This window comes from Zonotrichia albicollis, chromosome 5, assembly GCF_047830755.1.
Source record: "Zonotrichia albicollis isolate bZonAlb1 chromosome 5, bZonAlb1.hap1, whole genome shotgun sequence".
Taxonomy (NCBI): domain Eukaryota; kingdom Metazoa; phylum Chordata; class Aves; order Passeriformes; family Passerellidae; genus Zonotrichia; species Zonotrichia albicollis.
This window is the reverse complement of record NC_133823.1, coordinates 33,039,082-33,057,671: the sequence shown is the minus strand read 5'-3', so window position 1 is coordinate 33,057,671 and position 18,590 is coordinate 33,039,082. Positions and strand designations below refer to the sequence as shown.

The 18,590-nt window shown below is 34.2% G+C and overlaps 1 protein-coding gene across 47 annotated transcripts in view; it reads right to left on the bottom strand.

The window, feature by feature from the left end:
• The window catches only part of LOC102069276 (uncharacterized), a 142,881-nt gene that overhangs the window by 79,360 nt on the left and 44,931 nt on the right, over window positions 1-18,590 (bottom strand). For 6 of the 47 annotated variants that reach the window (XM_074541271.1, XM_074541272.1, XM_074541269.1 and 3 more), the window contains exons 3-4: window positions 14,812-14,858; window positions 13,310-13,396 (exon numbers count right to left, since the gene is read on the bottom strand). The exons of 27 other annotated variants lie outside the window; for them this stretch is intronic. The gene's annotated coding sequence lies outside the window, so the exon portion shown is untranslated. Of the gene's footprint in view, window positions 1-10,103; window positions 10,166-13,309; window positions 13,397-14,749; window positions 14,859-18,590 lie in introns of those variants that run through there. 14 more of the 47 variants (XM_074541275.1, XM_026791480.2, XM_074541265.1 and 11 more) reach the window with 6 other exon arrangements.

Sequence of the window (18,590 nt, the reverse complement as noted above, 5' to 3'; positions counted from 1 at the left end):
AATAAATTTATTTAATAAGCATCTACACTGTCAAGAAAATAGTGCTACTATATTCAGTGTTGTTTTGTGATAGAAAACAATTTGTTTTACTTCAATTTCTCCACCCCCAGATCAGTATGCAATGCAATATTTAGGCTGTCAGTACAAAATCATTGAAGTACATAGACAGTTTTCAGTGTAATCTTAGATCTAAAATATATATTTTGCTAGTCTTTATGCAGGTTTTGGATAACTGAGTTAAATGTATTAGTTAAATATGGGCAACATTTAAACATGACCTCTCTTTCTGAAATTGTAAACAAAGCTCAGCTTGTTTCAACATTAAACCAAACAATAGCAGCATGTTGTGTTTACCATGTAAGGGCATCTTTAATGTTTATACAACATCTATAATAATGAGACTAATTCTGACTAGAGCCTCTAAATGCTACTCAATAGGAAAAAAAAGGAATAATGAGTATATTAATTTTCTTTTTAGTAATCCATGAACCCAGTAATGCAAGCAGAACAGCTGGCATTCTTACTTAACTGATCAGCAAAAACTGAATAAACAGAGTGTTATAATGAGATCTCATGATATTAAAACATCATTTAAGTTATGGCAGTTATTGTTATGGGTATGCAGTAAAATAAAACATTGCAAAAGCAAATTAGGAACTAAACAATGCTCTGTAAGATTACAGAGTAAAGCAATTTATGTGATAAATTTATCAGGTAGTTGTTGTTTTACTCTGAGGCTAGGAATCATTCTGCCATAAAGGACACCTTAGGCAACTTTCAAGACTCCACAGCTTTTCTCATCCCTTTTTTGTTTTCTATATGCTCAGGTTGCCTCCAGAAGACCAGGGCAAGTTATCCTCACATTTACTGCTGGGATATGAATAGCAAACATGACTTTACCACCCTGCTGCAGTAACTAGGGAACATTGGGCTTGGTATATCATCATACACGCTTTAGCATGATTAAAAGGGCTCTCAAGTTTTTGCTTTTTCATCCTAGAATGAAAACATTTCTTCCTGCACTACAGTAAAAAATTTTTTCCCCAGTCATTTATATATTTTATATTCCTGTTTTTCATTGTCTTCTATAATATAGAAAATCTAAGTGCTACTTTTCCACAGTTGCTGAACATTTGATCAAACATGATCAAATCATAGGGAGTTTTAATATCAAAGATTTCTCTCTGGATTTTTACTTGATTTCTCATTGGGCTTTTTTCAGAAACCTCATTTGTAAGCCTATTCCTCTCGTTTTCAATAAGGGAATCTTTGTGTCCAGAATTTTTTCCTTATGTGTTTAAGGCCTGGGAGGTAACTGCCTTCAGACAGCAAACAAATGGTTTCATGTCAGCCTGCATGTTTTTTCTTTATCTTCCCAACTGGTCATCAAACTCCAAGCAATCCCCAAACGGAGCATACTGCTAATGCTACTTAAATATTTCAAGTGGAGTAAACAAGATAGTGTTGGATACCAAATCAATACTATTTTGTCCCTAGTCAATCTTCTCCACTCTTCCCTAAAGAAGCCACATGACTCATATGAATGTCTCTTTAGCTTAGGCTGGAGATATTTGTAAGATTCAAAATTTTGTAATTCCACATAAACACAGACAAATGTAAAGTTACAAGTGCTGTAAGGGGAAAAAGAAGTATCATGGCAAACAATATTTTGTTCCAGTGTCCCCAGTAACATGTAAGAGTATAGTGCCCTCAGCAGCTGTGTTAAAGCATCCTCATCCTTCATCTAATCATTAATTACATTGGGAGGCAGTTTGGGCTGGGGGGAGCAGGGAAGAACAAACAGGCAGGCTGCTATTTTCTCTACTTGCCACAGTATAATTTACAGAAACCTCAAGCACAGACGAAGTCCTAAACTTAGTCACAAATGCATTTGAAGCTTAGGATTTCAGCCACATGGCAAAAGGGGTTTTAGAACTGTAAGAAAGATTAGATTACTTTTTCCATCTTTCATTGCTCTCTTTTTGCTTTAATCCTGCATTTCAGTTCCTTGCTGGATATACCGAATTTTGCTGATGATAGAATAATGATGACTGGATACATTAAAAGAAGGATGGCTGACTAGGTAAGATTAAAGATCCAACTACCAGATAAGAAAGTTAGAATCTTACTAGACCTCATACAAGATAAAACATGAATATATTTTCTCTCTTAGGAACCCCAAATCCTCTTCCCTATTGATTTTTCCCCCTATGTGATGGAAATATTTGGTGTTTCTATACAAAATATTTCAGAGAGTATGTCTATCACAATTCTTCCTGAAACACGACTACAGGAAATTAAACAGGAATTTTCTTCATCTTAAATCATAAAAACTCTGTAGTAACAGATAACTATCAATCTTTAAAAAAACCCTTGAATCTACAGGAGCCATGATAGGTCCAGATTACTTGATGCCTCTTTTTAAGCATAACCTGTATTTGTGAATATAATCCTGGGCTGTACCTTTTCTTCCCACCCAGCAGCAGAGGTTGATACTAGGTCCGGATAGAAGTGCAGTACATATCCTGAGCCACAGCATTACATCAAAGAAAATACAGAACAATAATATTTCTTTCCACTAGACACATCTAGACACCTTGAGAAAGGATCCTGGGGATTCTGGCTGTACCCACTTTCCATGAGGGAAAGAATGCTGACACATACAGCAGTTCTGCAGTTTTGGGTTGATTAAATAAGAGTATGTAAATAGCTTTACAATCCAGAGCTGGTCAAGGTACTAGAGTCTTGATTATTTTGTCAAAAATGAACATGGTACAACATCTTGTTGGAAACATTGGGAGAAACAGTGCAAGAAAATGTTCCTTTTTCCTCTTAACTTGACTGGAAGCTCTGGCTATAGAAAAAGAGAAAACTTGCCCTCTCTTGCAATAGAGATATACACTTATTTTAGCTGTGTCTTACAATGTGTTTTTATGCTTCAGTATCACACTTTCTGTAAAATTTCAGAAGACTTAGAGCATGCACAAACCCCCAGTGCATGTTACACTGACCAGCACTGTCTCCTAGCCTTACGCTTCCCCTGTGCAAATGCCTCTGCCTTGTCTATCCCATGGAATGTGTTTGTGTTCTGTGTTTAAAGAACAACACCCCCAACGCAGCAGGTCCCAGTGCCCTATGCCAGAACAAATAAAAATCAATATGCAAACGATGATGGGATCCATTAATTTCTCACAAGCACTGGGAATTAAAGCCTGGATGACCTGGCATTGGTAAAACATTTATCACCTATTGATGGCAGAATAGAATCTCATTACTTTTCTATTTCAATACCAGAACAGGGATGAAAAGCAAATAAAATGTATATAAGAGGTCATCTGAAGAAATACCACTAAGTGCATCATTATGAAACACAAATATTAATTAAAAAATATATTATATACTGAGACATTTAACTCATACCCACAAACCTAAATTCTGCTAAATTCTTCTTAATAATACATGTAGTCTCACTGCAAAAACCCTCAGAATATATGTAAAAATGAAAGATAATGCATGTAAGCAAAGCTTTTCAGAATTGGAAGTACTAGCTAATATAGCCCGTTTAATCTGCAGCAGCAACGGTTTAAGAAAGATTCTTCTTAACTGGCTTCCCTGGCCCTTATCTGAAATCCCATATGTATTTTCCATGGCCAGAGTAGAATCATGCAATGAAGAAGTCACAGGAAAATCCCGTTAGGCTCTTCTGGTTTTTGAAGGACAGAATTTCAACACAGAAATTCCATTCACATTCCAGAATGGCATCTATTCCCTGGTCTCACCCAAGGCAGAAGCTGACTACTAATGCTCTTCATGATCATTAATTGACACAGCACTCCTCTGAGTTCTATTCCGACTCAAAACTTTTACTAGGTAAGTTTGTGCTCAGTGTAGTGAGGATCATAGTTAACTTTAGATTATTTATATCATATCCAGTGAGAAACATTAATAGTTTGGTTCGCTCATGATTTTTCTCTTCTGCAGAAATGTTTCATTTTGAAGAGGTTTAATAAAAATTAGACTGACACATTTATACAAGCAGTATCGAATGTCACAGCATCCCTGATTAAACATTTAGGGTGGCCTGTCAAATTCTTGGCAAAGTCTAGAATCACTCCAATTTTCCAGAAGGGATTGGCATATACATAATGTCACCATTTATCACAGATCTGCTGAGCTGCATTTTTAATGAAAAAGAAATCTTTTACCCTACTTATTCTACACTGGATATATTTACATTGTATTTGAATACAGACTAAATTTTAAGGTGAACCATAAATTGTGAAAAACATAAGTCTTAGAGTTCTACTTAGCATTAATTGCTAATCTTACAAATACAAGAACTCAAAACCATAAAGTCAGCTTATCATTTACAGATCCAAGAATTAAGGATCCAAGAGTCTTTCATATATTTTTCTTCACAACTGTACCAGGCAAAGTGACAACCAGAGTAGAGATAGCATAATCTCTTTCATTCAATCCTTGGCATCACCAATAACTCTCCAAAATTTTTCTCTCATGGATTCATGTTTTTATATGAAAATAAAATTTAGAAATTGTCTTTAAAAAAATAGACAAGCAAAAGTAAAAACATTTACAGCACTTTAAAGGAAGATCCTCATAATTTTTAATCATAGTCAGTGAACTTACATTGACCATAAAAATAAGTAGCTTGCAGAGAAAGATTCTTCACTGAGTCAAATTTTTTTGTAGTTCGTGTTTCTTGTTCAAACAAATATTCAGGCAGGTATCATTTTAACTTTTGCCATTATTAATTGTCTTCATCCAGAGAAATAGGGGTTTTGATAGAGGCCAACGACTTTGTCTTACTCATTTAGATACATGAGCAAACAACAAAAACTATTCAATCTCCCTTTACAGCAGAGATAATAAGGGTATCATCAGACAGTGTGGGCTCTAAAACACTACACTTAAAGATACAGTGTAAAATGTAACAGTCTGTATTAGCAACTTCAAATAACATATGGCCAATCTTTCTCACCAATGGCATGAATTCCTAAATACCTCTTCTCTGAATAATATTTAAAATGTCACTATGAAAAATTGTATAGAACATAATCTTTCAACAGCATTGAATTGCTTGTGTTTCTTACTTGAACTTGAAGGTGGTATTTCATATTGGTCATACTCTGGCTTCAAAAAACAGTGACTGCTTTACTCAAGAATACACCATCAATTATTAAAATCAATAAATTTAAGGATTTTACAAAAACAGTTCTTTGGAAGGCATTAGTATACAGGCATACACTCTTGCATGCATTTCAATGATTCTGGTGTAGTCTCGTCTTCGAAACCGTGTTTCTTTGAACTATTTGTTCACCATTCAACTGCATATAAATGTAAAGCAGGGTAAAAGGACCATCAAAATGCATCCATCATTTTCAAACTGAATGAAGCATCAGAAACGCACTTGACATTATCATCAGTTCAGTGGAATATATCTAGATGGCAGAATGCATCCATTATGCAAAGAAGTTGATCTGTAGGAGGAAAGCCCACTTTTAAACTACAAGATCTAAGTTTCCATCTTATATGTGAAAATTCCCACAGGAGGCATCATCTCCTTTCTGTCCATCACCTTTGCTCCTTTCTCTAACAGTGCATCTTGCTTCTATAACCTGTAAATGCACAGTGACAAAGACCCCAGTAACATGCATTTTTCCTCTGCCAACCATTTCAAAGAAAGGAGTTTTACTTTTCGTGAAAGATTGAAAATAAAAATAATAAACTTAAAAATATTCCAGTTGTTTCAAATGTCCTGTTCTATTTTAAATACTTCAGAAGCTTTGGAAATATCTGTAGAAAACTTTGGAAAAAATCTTAGAAATGGAATCTCAATTGAGAGAAAAAAAATCATTCCGAAGGAATTTTTAGTGTTTGCTGAAGAAACTTCTTTACTGGACCTTGAAATTTGACCGGTTTTTTGAATACTGACATGGCTGTGGCATGCAGAATCTGTTCTACACAAAGGGAAAAAAAGTCACATTTATTTCCACCTGGAAGTACATTAAAGTTGTTTTTTAGAGGACTCACTTGTCCTTTTGGTTGATATTTCTGTGTCTGAGAATCTGGAGGTTTTGATTTTCAGGACAGGACTCAGGCAGATTTATGCTTAGTGTTGTACATGAAACAGGAAAGGGAAATAAAGACAAACAACAGTGGAAAAGAACACACAAGGCTTTTCTGGGTGAGATGGCCAAAGAGCTGAGTTGATTTTATCTTTTCTACCAGTGTTCCAGAGGAATTCCTGATGGAAAGTGATCTGGATAACTCTACTTACTTTGTTTCTCTCCTAAGAACAACTTGACATCCAAGGGGGAAAAAAAGAGCACAAACAAGAAAATGTGGAACCACCCCAGTACAAATCCACCACATTGATATCCTGGGGATCTCCACTGCATATGCCAATCACAGAATATCAATTTGTGCATTCCCTGGAGAATCTCTTAGGCAATGCATCCCAGGTGTTTCATCTTCGCTGTTCATCTCTGAAGTTTAGGCTAGTGTCCTGTCTTGCCACAGAGTCTCTCCACTTACTAAACTATTTTTGTGGTTACTAAAGGTCAGATCTTTGTGGAACATGAAAGAAAATACTGATTTTCTGGAAGTAGTGATCCCATTGAAAGCAGCGGAATTAAGTTTATAAAAAATTCTGTTTAATTATGATGCATAGCCACACCAATGTTCAATTGGAAATTTTAGTGTTTGCTCAACAATTGAGCTTGATAACTGAATTTTCAAGGTTAAAACAAGCAGCAATATTTACAATTCCCCAAAAAATGAAAATCTCAGATTTTGATACTCTCTCAAATAATATTTTAATTTGATATTTAATAGATAAACTTTTTTAATGTAAAGTGAAAACAGAACTTTTGCTTCATAAACTGCATTTTACCACCACTCCCCAAGAAACCTCCACTGTCAAAACTAAAAAGAATCCTGTCAGCAATTTCATCCCAACTCTATTTTCCTACCCCACAATTTTATAGTATGTTAAATATATATATTTATAGAGGCTTTTTAGTGCAATATACCAGAAAGGGAAATGATGTCTAATTAAGTTGTTCCACTATGTAAATGTTTCTAATAATTTATACATCAAAAGTAAAAAAGTTTAACTATAAATGCAGCTGCTGCAAGAATATTTTATCCATCAGAAATAATGTGCACAATGATGGTTTAGTGAAGTTAAATACTAAATATAAGAAAATAATTTGTGACAGAAAGTTCATAAATTTTCATTTTCTCTTTTAAGAAGATTGCAGTAGAAAAAACCAAAATCTGTACTATGGCATAATTCACTTTTCAGCACTATTAATTCAATTTACTCTGGCACAAATACTGATGCTTTGCAGAGCACACCATATCTAAGACCAATCATTCCAAGGGTGAATACGGGAGAGATTTCATTTATTACATTTCTCCTGTTTCCTTTAATATCTCTTTTGGTAGGAAGGGTCATTTAGGCTTTGTTTCAGATCAGAGCTTTTTACTCTTAGTCTTCATTAGTGATGAAAATCTGGAGACCTACTACATATTCATTTAATATAGAATAGAATTATTCATGCCTGAGACAGAGAGGTAAAAAAAAAAAAAGGACATTAGTCATTTCTCTCTGTCATTTTTTTGGCAGCTGATGTTCTATGTTTTGTAAACCATTCCATCTAAAACAACTGAAGCTGTAAAACTAATGTAGCAGGTCAGGGAAAACAGCCAAAGCCAGGTCAGAAAATCCTAACCCATGTCACCAGTCCAGTCAGTCTTGTGTCACATCACTTACTCTTCCATTTTCCATGCTAATTTACCATTGCTTCTAAGGAATATTATCCTCTACAGGCTTTCAGAAGCCATTGCTCCAGATATATAAGAACAGGAGTTTTTGGATACAAAAGGAGTAAAGAATTTTCTCAAAGGAATTTTTTAGAAAGAATTTGCAATAAGAGGATATAACAGAACTACTATTCATGTGACAGGAAGCAAGAAGAGTAGCAATGAAAAACAAACCAGTAATGTGAAGCAAGGGAGATAAAAGAGGCATTTATTAGTTTAAATATGTGAGGCAAGACCCATTGTCAAAAATGTGGCAAAGGGTTTGAATTTGATTCTACAAGAGATGAAGGCAAAACCCCCAGAGCTGAGCAGAGAGAGATAAGCATAGAGGATGACTTATCAAGTATTCACATTTTAGATACAAAGAAGGGGAAAATTGCCCACAAGGACATGAGCTGAGAAGAGGAAAGAGTGGATTTTGATTATAAAATGGTAAGAAGGCTAACTGAGCTAAAAAAAAAAAAAAAAAAAAGAGCCAAGAATGGCACAGAGCAGATTAGCCAGAGCAAAGAAAACAGTGAAGCTCATGAACAAAAAAATATTAGCCATTGATCTATTCCTACCGTACACCTTTTGTCATCTTTCAACCACAACACCAGAATGGCAGCTGTGCTACTTTCAAATGCAAACATGTTACCACTGATTCCTTGAACTCGCACTGGCACATATTGCAAAAGGTTCTGCTCACACTGTCTTTAAAGCACTTTAGAGAACAGAAACTTCACATTTTCTGTAACAGCAACTAAGGACTGAAGAATGCAACAAGGAAATTTTATGGAATGACCTCCATCTCACTAGCACAAAAATAGTACTCAATAAAGATGCCTTTCTCCAAACTTATAGAATATTTATCTACACCTCTCAGAACAAAATACAAATACTTCTTGAGCAGTCCTACCATGCAACTCTTTCTGTGATTCATTGACTTTGTTTAGAATGTATTACCTGGTATTAGACTTAATACAGAGTGAAAGAAAAATGCCATTCTAAATGTCAACTATCCAAACTTAAAAGAAGATTTTTAGAGATGGGAATTAAAACCAGACATATTAAAAAACCCTCTCAACATTATTTATTTTCATGTGCCAACTAGATACAGCAAAGAAAACTTGGTCAAACTGAGAGTGAGCTTTAAGACATATTAAAGAAGAGTTCATTAAAATAACCAGAAAAAAATCTTTTGTACATGAAACTACAAAGCTATTTACTTGTAAAGCCATTAGCACATTTAGGAGTGTTTCTGACTAAATGACTACTTTTTTCAGATACTTTACATTGTATGATTTTCCAATTTTATTTTTTTTCACATATAAAATTCACATATTCCTTTTTGTTGTTAACTGCTAAGATATAAAAATAGGGAGCCCCCAACAGCCAGCTAGTGGCTCTCAATTGGATCAATACGTCAGAAAAATGTTTTTCTTTCCAGCAAGATGAAATAATTAACACTGCATTTTGCGAACAGTTTCTATTTATATTTCCTGTGAAGAATCCAATTCTCTCATGAGACGCATGACTCCTCTAGGTGGCATTAAGTTCAGCTCTAGGTTCAGCAGAAAGCTGTTCCTGAACCTGAACATTGACATAAAACTAAAGTTGTATCCTTGTCTACATCATAGCAGTATAATCTACACAGTGATCTATTCTAGCACAAGTTCCCACTTCTGAAGTAACATGTTAAGAGTAATTCTTCAGGACATTTCTGAAATAAGATTCTCTTGTTCACAGATGTGGAAGCTGAACTTGTACCCCCAGGAAATGCAGTCTATATACAGCAATGAATGGGAAATGACCAAATGCTGGACTGATCTACTTTATCATTTATTCTTATTCTTATTCACAGTTAGATGATCAAGTTTTTAAACTAAAAATAGGAATGGGTCCACTTGCTCAATAGATCAGAATCTCCTGTGCATCAGAGTAATGCAGAGCATTTATGGTTTCATCAGTTTAAAAAGAGAAGGAGATAATTATTTCTCATTTAAAATGAACATAAAAAGTTAACAGTAAAAGTGAAGGTCTACAGATGTTAATTTTATTTCTGTATCCATATTTTAGCTCCTTGATGATCAGAATAATTTAATATTTTCTAGGTTTTAAGTCCAGGCAAAATTCTAAGAACCCTTAATTGTAGTTTATTACTTTATTTTAAATAAATAAAGAAAGGGATTTCTGGAAATGTCCAAAATTCTGAGTTTTTCAAAAGTCTGTTCTCCTATACAAAGGAGAAAAGGAGGTGTTTTTAAAATTCCTACCTTTAATTTTAGGCAAGTAAGAAAAGTTGCCTTTGAGTCTGGGGAAAGGTCTTGGCATTTTCCTGCAAATATTAAAAGACAGCACTGGATGGAATGCAGAGACTTAAAGCTTCAATAGTCTCACTAGACTCTATGAACATCTACTTTGCAAAACAGGTAGATAATGACACATGGTAGAGTTTAGTAATGAATAATACACTTTCCTTGGAATTTTTCACCATTAAATAAAATACACAAATACTTAAGAAACTCTAAATTAAAAAAAAAAAAAAAAGCCTTTGCACTTTTCTGGAAACTTAAGGGATTTAATTACCGAGATACAAAAATATAATATGAGATTAACAAAGAGTCTTCCAAGAAGCATAACAGCACCAGAATTTTTTTTATGATGATTTTTTAAAAGCTGACTAATGTAATCATCAAAATACCGCATTCCTAGCTGCAACTTCACCTTGGAAGCTAAATTTCTAAGCATACCTGATGGACATATCCTTAATGTGTCCTATCAGTCTCTCACATAATTGACATGCTTCTTTCCCTTTAAATGAAACCAGATTTATTCAGCGATGTAAAAGCCTCCCACAGTTCTGTCAATATATCCCTGCATACAGGAATAGTGAAGTTAAAAGCTTCCAGTCTGGTTAGCCATGAGCAGATACAATACAGTGACAGCTTTTTTCTTGAACATAAAATTTAAACCCCTGAATACCTGGGTTCCCTCTCTCTATATGTGTGTGTGCCTTATATATACATATATATATACACACATATATTGGGGTGTGCACACACAAAAATATGTATATATGCACATACCAAATGTTCAGTAAGAGGAACAGTGAAGATCTTACATGAATTATCAGTTTTAAACAAATAGAAATATGAGATGAGCATTTGTGAGGTGAGACCTCCAACAACCCATCTGCTGAGACACATATAAAGAAAGTTGACTGGCCAATTGATTTAATAATATTATAAAAACTGCATCAAAAACCTCAACTGGTGGACGGAATGCCTTGGAACAAAAGGAAGCAATTACTAATGCACTGTCAGCCAGGCTCTTTCGAAGTATGACATACAGGGGCTGAAAAATGCCTGTTGTGATGAGAAATTTTTGTTCTATTGTGGCTCTAATATAAGCTGTGTTTAAAGCCCATTTAAAACTAGTGATAGTTTCAGTTCATTTCAGGGTTTCAGAGAACAGTGTATTTTGTTGAAAGAGGAGAGATACAAAAAAATTCCTTTTTTAATTTCTGTCATTAAATTTTAGAAGTGTAACTGTACCAACTTAGGTGTTTACAAGTTAATATTTTAAGGTAATTATTTCAATTATCTATAATTCTGACAAAACAGAATCATTAAAGAGTAAATTTTCCATGTAAGGTTCCTTTAATTAATTTTACATTGATTTTAGCAAAAAAAAATTAGAGAAAATTAGTTTTTCCCAAATAATAAAATAAATTCTAATTGATGATAAATTCTCATCAACTATTAACTGGAAAACTGTAGAAATTCTGTGCTTTTAAAGTATGCATTTGAAATATATCAGGGACTGCTCTCATAGAAATCGTGAGCTGGCTATGCCTGAGGAAGTTTGCCCAAATTGTCTACTTTTAAAAACATGTTTAGAAAAGTGTTTACGTGTTTATAAAAGACAGTTTCACTGTAACTGATAAATTACATTTGTACTATGAATGGTTCAGACAGAGACCATAAGCTATTTTCTTAGCAGCATCTGAGGATCATATGTGATCCAAGTCTGCCTGTTGACATTGCTAATAGGAGCCAATCTCAAGCTCAGTTCTTCCTTTTTCCTTTCCTCTCCAATCTCAGCTTCCCTAGAAGAAACTCAGGGCAATAGCAACATCACAAAACCACACTCACAATTAAGATTGTGAGTGTGCTAAATGAAAACCTCTAGAATGAAACAATATTCTTTCCTTAGCTACTGAAGTGCTATGTATTAATGAGCAAGTTACTTGAAATACATTTCTCTTGGATGGCCATCATTAAGGTGATATAATTAGTGATCACCTGATTTCTGACCTATGGACCCAAAATGCAAACATACTGAATGGTGAATGCTGCAGCACAAAGTCAGCGGGGGCTTTGCTTTGAGCCACTGTACCAGGGAGCTGTTGGGAATGCTAAATGTTCTGGAGAGCAGGTCATGGGTGGCTCAGTTTGTCACCCAAGCTGAGCGGCACTCTGACCTTCATCTCCATGTATGACAGAATGTGACAGCATGTCACCTTCTCATCTTGCAAGGTGATCTCAAAGTAAATATTTTTAAAACAAAGCAGGGATGTCTGCTGTGGAAAAGCAACACAAGACAGTGTTGGAAATTCTGGAACAGAAATAGGTTGGTACAATGCAAATGGTAGTAAGAAAAGCAAAATTGAAATTGACAGCGTCATCTGTTGACACCAATCCTGCTTTAAGTCTTTGAATCTCTCCAAGTAAAGCAAATTACAAAAAAAAAGAAAATAACAAAGTGCCCTGAGCATTAGTATAATGTGAAGTTGTACTGAATGATTAACAACCTATATGTTGTTTCCTTCTTGAAGTTCATAATGAATGCATCAATGGACTAATCAAAAGACAGAAGGAAAAAAAAAACCCAAACTCTACTCAACTCACTTTCTTCTAGGATTTTCTAGTATATAGAAGGAAAATTGACTTTTCTTCTATCTATTCTCCAGAATAATATCTGGACAAGTTTTAGTCTTTATTCAATTGCTTTTCACTCACTTACATTTAAACATAGTATAAAAGACCAATGCAAATACAGAAACTTAGCTAACTTTGTTACTTTGTTAGCTAATTTTGCTTACAGTTGTGTTCAACATGCACAGAAGTTCAACATGCATCAGTTTCAATATGAATTAGATTCAATATGTTGCTTGGAATGACATTTTCATTCCTACAGTAATGAAAGTGAATTAAATATTTTTTTCCTCAATAATAATTATGCTCATATTTCCAGTCCAGTCTCAGAGAAAATGTTGTGCATATGCATAAACAGCTTTCCTTTTCTTCAAAAGAAAGACTAAATTTTGTTTTTCCTGTTGCTTTTACCTTCTCTTCCTGATATACTCAAAATTACCATCATAATACCCAATATGCCTTATTTTCAGGGAATTGGGAAATACAGACTGCCATTAAATGTTATTTCATGACTCAGCTTACTGAGTTAACAATAAAGTTACCTGTTACTCTTCAGCTGGCAGTTTTTGGAACTGAGAATCTGAGCAGGATCATTTTTTTCACTGATTGAGCTTCAAAACTTGAAAAATCTGCAGATTCAACGTGAAGTTTGGTTAAAATCAACAATTCTTCTCCATTACTATAAAAAAATATATTAATTCTTTTCAAAGGCTTTTGACAAAGCAGATTAATCTAAACATAGCTCCATAAAGAAATTTCAGATTACTGGAAGTAGCAGAGTATTGCATTTCACAAGAATGATTAGGAAACATTCCAGTTGAGGCAGATGATGGCATTTATGTGATGCGAGCAAACCACTACTCTGTGCTCATACTGTGAATTTCCTTCAAAAAAGGATGTATAAAAGGAAAACACATAATTGGCAAGGCTGCAAGTCAAATTTAATCAGGTCATTAGTTCAGAAACCCAAGGATGAGCTTAATTAGATATGAGTTATCTAATAATTGTGAGTGTCTCTGAGGTACATTTGTTTGGACATCTATTACTAAGGGTCCCTATCATTGTTCTGACCTTACAGCTAAACTAAGGAACAACTTTTCAGTCCTATATTGGGTTCCAGCTATCTACATATTAGATCAAATTATTAATTTGAATGTCAACAGAGATGAGTTCTCGGTAAAAATTCTGGCAAATTTTAGTGGTTGTATTTCCTGTTTTCACATGTACTCAGCTTGAATAAGTTTGATACTAGATCTTTGGCTATCTTGAAATTTCAGATACTCACTGATTTCCCTGGCTAATTTGTCTTTTCACTCGGACCTGAGACAAAACCCTGGACTCTGTCTAGGCCAAATACACCCAGGCATAGCACAGTTTCACCTTGTTTTTCACCAACAGTTCTCTTTCTGACATTAAATCTATCTTCAAACCGAAAGCACTATCAAATCTCAACACAGTAGATATGAGTATAAAATTGAAAAATATGTGCCATAGCTTTTGTATAGTCAGCTAATAAATTTTTGCCTCTTGGGCTCAGAATTTATCTTATCCAGTATCCACATCTGTCAGTACAAGGAAGAACACACAGTTATCCTTCTAGGAAGAGTAAACAATACATGCACACTATGCATTTAGATTAAAAATTACTTGTAGAACTAAAGGTAGAAATCTATACCCATATTTATGGTAAATATCAAAATAAATGCCTCATATTCTGCACTCAAAATTGCTATGTCAGGAAAATATGCTTGTGCTACTTACTTACAAGTACAGACTTGGGAACTAAAGTAAATATTTGTAAACATTAAATGCAGTATTTTTCTTCCTACAAGTACCAAGAACTATAATTAAATTTTCCCCAAAAGACATATTTAGGAGTAGATTAGACAAATACTTGTCATTGTAGCAAGTAGTTGTGAAAGACCTTTCCGGACCTTAAACAACAACCAGTTTCTCTCTTTTTGATTTTACATATATCTTACTTGGAAAATTTAGTTTCTGTTTCATCTTCAAGAAAGTTACTGTATTGTAATGAAGTAATCACCTCAGAGAAGGAGCTTAGACAGAAAGCTTCTCTTCGTCTGGGTAGCACTGTGGACAGAGGTATCAAAGGCCTGTGTTAGTCCAACAACGTATATTTACTGCATTGAAAATTAAACTGAGAACAAATTGAGACTGAAAGGAAAAAATACTACAGTTTTCCTTCCATTCAGATGAGATGTTATGAAGCAAAAATCAAGCTGAAACTTATTTGAACTTTTAAATCAATACAGGAGTATTCTGTCTGTGCAGCGATAAGACAGAAAGATTCAGCCTTTCTATTGGGCTCAAGGCAAAAGTCAGAGGTTGAAGTGTAATCAAAAATTATCTCCTAGATCTTTCTAGCCTTTTTTTTAGTCGCCCCCTCCTACAGATGAATCCTCAGTTGATGGTCTCAGAGCCTCAGATTATCTGTCAGACAGAGAAAAGCTGTCTCAAGCAGCAAGGTTCTCTAATCAGATATTGACAGATAAGATGTTCTGGGTGATGAAAATAGATTTAAACTCCAAAGTAGAATTTTTTCATTAGAATCATGGCCTAACTGTTAAAGTCATGATATAGGCTAAATTATAAGGTCTAAGTCTTCCAATCAACTTATCAGCTTTCCTAAATACAATGAATATAAATTTCCTACTTAGGCCAAGGTCAAAAACACACAGCTCAACAAAATTCTTCATATTTTCATCCAGACTGATAAAATACATTTCTTAGTAATATAAAATAATTCCACCTGCTTCAAAAGACTTGCAAGTTTCAAAGTTATGTAGAAAAATTGGAAATACTGACAGAAATGATCATACTCTACATTTAACTAGTAGAGCATTCTGAGTCCAGTGTAGTATTTAGCAGCTTGCTTAAAAGGACTGCTATAACTAGAAAACATTACTCAGATGCAAAACTCAGTTAAGGCTTACATTAAATTGATGCAGTTAATTGTGAATTCCATAGAATTATGTTATGTAGTAGAAAAGAAAGCACGAGGTAACAAGAATTAAACTGTCACTAACTAAATGTAAAAAAATAAACACAAATGAAAATCATTCTCTCTGCTGAGAAATAGATAGTTTTAATATAAATCCAGCTTGAACTGATAGGTAAACAATTCCCAATTCATAGCAGAATCCTACTAACAAATTTTGTTGGATGAGGAAGAAAAGGGAGAAGAATGTCTTCAAGATGACATCCTGTATGACTTCAGCATTGAATCAAAGTAATTTAAATTAGTATACAAATATTATCCTTATGGTGATGATGACCTTGGTGCTGCTTTGTTAGACCATTCAAGCCTGTGCATTAAATATTTTCCTAAAAACACAGGACACTGGAAAAGGTTGGGAAAAAAAATCCCAAATAACAAATTAACAACAAAAAAAAAATCTTATATATATTTTCCTCATATTCGGCTTTGGATTCCAGAGGACAACAGCCACTATCAAAAGGAAGTTCATAAAATCTGCTGCAATGTAGGAGAGAAGGAGAGGTGGGAAAGGAAACCTATCATTTTGGTACAGATACATCACATATGTGTATTAAATAGGATTTTAGCCCAGGACACATCCTTCCCAGCAGGATGATGACAAAAAGTCATTGTCAGAATGATGCAATATCAGGCAAGGTTAACATAAAATGCTATATCAGAGAGAGTGAGTGTTGATGGAGGTGGGTGGGTTGTGCCTGGGATGGAGATGTGGTCAGCCTGTGTGGTGCATAGAGCCCAAACTGTGAATAAGCAGAGTGTTTATTATAGATGTGCAGTGATGACACAATCCAATACGAGATGTAAGATGTAACACACATCCCACAATATCCCGGGTTCTATTTGATGTATATCTCAAATACCAGAATACAGAAAAATAAAAAACACATAGATTTTTGTGAATGAGTTTAAAAGCATTGCTAGAAAAAAAGAGAGTACAAAAAAGTAAGACGAATGAATGAGGAAGCTGTCTTCTGCACTCATGGCACAAAATTCAATGTAGATCAGTACCTTGAGGTCATATTTACTTGGCCAGTGCGCTAAGACTAAATTACACCTATGATTCAGAATAGCTTTTATAAAACATTTTGAGTTTATAGGGAAAATGCATTACAGAACATTTGGAAATGTAAAGTAGAACTTTGTTTTGGGTTATTGAAGTATTTTCAAAGTGCTGGGGCCACGCAATCCAATTCACATGAGAATGTGACTCACTGTCACAAAATAATGTTTCTAGTTGTATATTAACTTTTCACTAATGTTAAAATTATATGCAAAATAGACATCTACATTTTCATGTAATTATCTGCTAATGCAAATTCAGTCCTTGTTAAGGTAGGATGTGATAAAATAAACTTGACCTTTTCATTTCTACTAAAAAATATGTTTTGGTGTAAATATTGTAAAAGCAATCAACAAATTTCATGTTCTGAGCACTTTTTAGATAGTTTAAATCAAATGTAGAAACCCATATTGCATATGTATAGAAATTGAGGTAATAGCTACAAAAGTAAAAATGCAAATGAAGTATCCTTTCACTTATTAATATACAATCAAAACAGTATAATGAGAATCATTACAGCTAAACTAATAATAATATCAACAATAGCAATAATACCAACAACAAAACCAATTCTATGATGAGATTCTAGCCTGTGCCAGTATTTAACAATACTCAGGAAAAATACACTCACTCCAGTCTGCTTACAACACCCAAATAAAAACCTTACCAAGGTAAAGAGAGCTTTCCCACACAAGCACAGAAACTATTTTCCTATATTCTCACTACGTTCCTCAAGAAAGTTTTTTTTTAAGCTATCAAAACATTTCTGGGAAGGCATGACTTGTAATTTACAGCATATCCAAAATTTAGCTAAGCCTGTGCCTTTTCTCTAGTAATAGTCACAAAGATTTTTATCAGCTTTGACTGCTTATAGGCTTTGTTGATAGAAGAATCTCTTTATAAGCAAAGAACACTTAATTAAGTCTCAGAACATCCATTTTAAGCAGAAAAATGACATCTGCTTTACAGATAGGGAATTTCATGAGTTCACAGAAGTAAAACAAGGTCATATATGGTCAGCTGTGGAACAGCCACTGAATTAAAGGTTAATCTCAAACTGTGGCAAAGCTCATGTTAAATTGAGAGGAGACAAATTTTACTGCAGCTTCCAGATTCACACTAACTTGTAATTACAAGGATTTTGAACTAATACTGGCTTGGTCTTTTTTCTCCCAACTTAGATAATTTCCATGTTCTTTAAAGTTTGCTCTCTTTTTCAGATCAATTACCCCCAAGCATTTGGTTAACCAGTAAATACCTGCTCTGGTTCTCTCTGCAAAGCAGTGAACTGTCAAATAAACTGCATAATTGCTACTTCCTGATCCTGGCACTGTTACATTATAGTTCTAATTTTGATAGATTTCCTTTAGCACCTTACATTTACAGTCCAAGGTACACCATTTATAAAATGATGCATCATTTAAGCAGGAATCTACTTTATTTTCACTGGAAAGCACATAAACTTTTTTGGATATAATAAGATTCCAACAGCAATTGTATCACTGATTTCAATTCACTCAACAGTTTTGATATTTAACTCAAATTTTGCTTTCATTAAAACATATTTTTGCAGCCTTATCTTGTGTTTCTTCCCAAATCACATATGTTGCCTATTTAATTAATAAATTGCACTTACTAAGATTTGTATCTTCAGGTATATGTTAACAATGTGAATTCCTCTCATATGTAGAAATTGTCATTTCACTGGACAAAACCTCAGATTTTATATATGGACAGTTTTGTA